At 47.3% G+C, this 3159-nt stretch overlaps 1 protein-coding gene across 1 annotated transcript in view; it reads left to right on the top strand.

The window, feature by feature from the left end:
• Positions 1–3159, top strand: part of brf1a (BRF1 general transcription factor IIIB subunit a) — a gene marked incomplete at its 5' end in the record, with an annotated part of 31123 nt that overhangs the window by 14281 nt on the left and 13683 nt on the right.

Raw genomic sequence — 3159 nt, forward strand, 5'->3', positions numbered from 1 at the left:
TTCATCCATCCATCATCCATCCATTCGTCCATCCATCCATCCATTCGTCCATCCATCCATCTGTCTATTCATCCATCCATCTGTCTATTCATCCATCCATTCATCTATCTGTCTATCCATCCATCCATCCATCCATCCATCCATCCATCCATCCATCCATATTAATGGAAGCAGAGAAACTGAGAGGTGTTTGTAAATAAACCTGTTTGTTTTTGTCTGTGCTGTGAGTTCAGGCTGGTTCTGGTTTGGTTCTGGTCCTGGTTCAGGACCGGTTCTCTGGACCCGTGTTCAGAGAACAGAACGAGATCGTTTCCTGCTGCAGAACATTCTGAAAAACTGGAGATRAAAACAGACTGTAAACATTTATAAATTTACTAAACTCTTTATGTACAGTAGGATATAAAAATGACAACAAATTAATTCAGTGGACCAGTTCTGGATGCACCCCTATACCATCAGAGAGGCTTTAACAGTGATGACTCCTCTCCTCTTCAGCTGTCTGACTCAGAACAGCCCTCAGTCCATTTTAACTGATCTTCAGTTCAGAGAAGRCTGCAGTGATCATGTACAGCTTCTTTGTGTGATAGAGCTTTAAGCATCATCACAGCTGTATTCACACACAGTGAAGAGAGGAAGTCTCCCYGAGTCCATGCTCCTCTGTTTTAGTTTGTCTATCATCCATGTCTGACCCGCTGCAGTCCGGTTCTTCTCATGAACCGGTGCCATCACAGCAGAAAGTGGGCCAGTCGAGCGCCGACACGTCCAGCTGAGGGTTGTCACATTGATCTGTGGCCGAGGTCTTCGGGGAGCTCCAGCCCGACCCGGTCCGTGTGAGGCAGCATCGATCGAGGATCTGTGTTTTCATCAGAGCACTTAGTGGAATGGATGCTGGGTTTGACCTGAGCCACCACTTCCTGTCAGCCGTCTGTCTGAAGGGGCGGAGCCTCTTCCTGTCAGCCGTCTGTCTGAAGGGGCGGAGCCTCTGAGTCCCGCTCCCTGAAGCGTCTGATTTAAGACCCGTTTCATTTTCCTCTGCCCCGACATGTCCGGCTGTTCAGATGTTTGCAGCAGCACCGGTCCTCAGAGGGAGGTTACATCCTGTTCCTGCAGCGACCCTCACTGGCCCGATCTGATCAGAACCATTAAAGCAGCTCGACCCGCTGAGGCCAGCTGACTCTGAAGAACACTTCAGATGAAACCAGAAACTACATTTAATGTTCAAACAGCAGAAAAACTGTCAGACAGCAGGAAAAACACATTAAAATCATAAAAAAACAACTTTGACTTGTTTTAGGTTTAAAGGCATTGATGGGCACAGCTAACCAAACAGCTAGCTTCACTGACCGCTAACATGCTAAAAAGAACCTTAGCTTCGCTAACGCTAAACCGCTAACTGTTCCCACCACTGCTTATGCCTTTTTCAGGACATGCTGGCTCTTTAACTCTTGTCTCGTCCACCGCCTTTCATCGTTTATAGACAGGAAGTCTAAAAACAGTTTTTATTTTTCTAAACCAGCAGAAAACAACGAGTTTTCCTCTTTTCATGAATAATTATCACTTTTATTCAGTTTAACTGTCAAAAACAATGAAAAACTTAAAGACCCAACATTTCTTAATTAATGCAGATCACCCAGGTCCGGATCAGAACCAAACAGATCAGGTCCGGATCAGAACCAAACATATCAGGTCCGGATCAGAACCAAACAGATCAGGTCTGGATCAGAACCAAACAGAACAGGTCTGGGTCAGAACCAAACAGAACAGGTCTGGGTCAGAACCAAACAGATCAGGTCCGGATCAGAACCAAACAGATCAGGTCTGGATCAGAACCAAACAGATCAGGTCCGGGTCAGAACCAAACAGATCAGGTCCGGGTCAGAACCAAACAGATCAGGTCCGGGTCAGAACCAAACAGATCAGGTCTGGATCAGAACCAAACAGACCAGGTCCGGATCAGAACCAAACAGACCAGGTCCGGATCAGAACCAAACAGACCAGGTCCGGGTCAGAACCAAACAGACCAGGTCCGGATCAGAACCAAATCAGAACCAAACAGACCAGGTCCGGGTCAGAACAGGTGTTATTGTAATAAATAATTGATCCTGACACACAAAGCTGACCCGCAGCTCGTTTGTGTCTGCTGGACTCGTCTCTCTGCTGCTGGGACATCTGCCCGGGCCTTACTGGACCCACAGGGGCCGGGTCAGAACCGTCTGACGGACAGATGGCTGAATGGGTTCAGGCTGTCAGAGGAGGAGCAACGTGATTGGTTGTTGGTCTGACAGGAAGTGACATCGTCACCGATCCTTGTTCAGGTCTGATCTCAGCGGGTCAGAACCTGTGTGTGTGTGTGTTTGTGTGTGTGTGTGTGTGTGTGTGTGTGTGTGTGTGTGTGTGTGTGTGTGTGTGTGTGTGTGTGTGTCGCTGCAGAGGCCCGTCTCAGCCCTCGGTTCTGATTGGATGTGACGTTTGTGTTCTGGCCCGAGGACCCGTCAGGCTCGGCCCGCCTGACAGGAAGTGACAGCGAGCGTTTAGCAGGCGGGAAAACACAGGAAGCTGCTGAGACTCCTCCCTGATCCTGTGACTCAGCAGAGCTCAGGGTTCAGATCCACGAGACTCTGAGGCTCACCTGAAGAATCAGAACCTGCAGACCAGAAACTGGACCAGGTCCTCGGTCCCCCCTGTCCTCACCTGCAGGACTCTGTGAAGAGAAGCCTCAGGTGTTTCAGACCACATTAGATGGGTCTGATGAGGGGGAGGAGTCAGGTTACCTGTGTGAGACCAGGTGTCTCTGTCCTCAGGTTGTTACAAAAAGTTCAGCAGCTATCAGCCGAATGAGCCGAAGCCTTTGATAAACGAGCAGCTAAAGTAGAACAGTCTGCAGAAATATGGAAAAAATAAATCTACAGAGAACAGTCTGAATGCTGACTTAGCATTTATCAAATGATCCTTTCTTAATCTTTTAATTTGAAAATCTTCTCTCTGAATCTTTTAATTTGAAAATCTTCTCTCTGAATCTTTTAATTTGAAAACCAAACTGTTGTAATCTTTTTTTTTACATCAAATCATTGACTCAGCATTTTTTTAAATAATTCAAATGTTTGCATGAAGGTGTGTGTGTGTGTGTGTGTGTGTGTGTGTGTGTGTGTGTGTGTGTGT

Source organism: Austrofundulus limnaeus, unplaced genomic scaffold, assembly GCF_001266775.1.
Source record: "Austrofundulus limnaeus strain Quisiro unplaced genomic scaffold, Austrofundulus_limnaeus-1.0 Scaffold318, whole genome shotgun sequence".
In the NCBI taxonomy this organism is placed as follows: domain Eukaryota; kingdom Metazoa; phylum Chordata; class Actinopteri; order Cyprinodontiformes; family Rivulidae; genus Austrofundulus; species Austrofundulus limnaeus.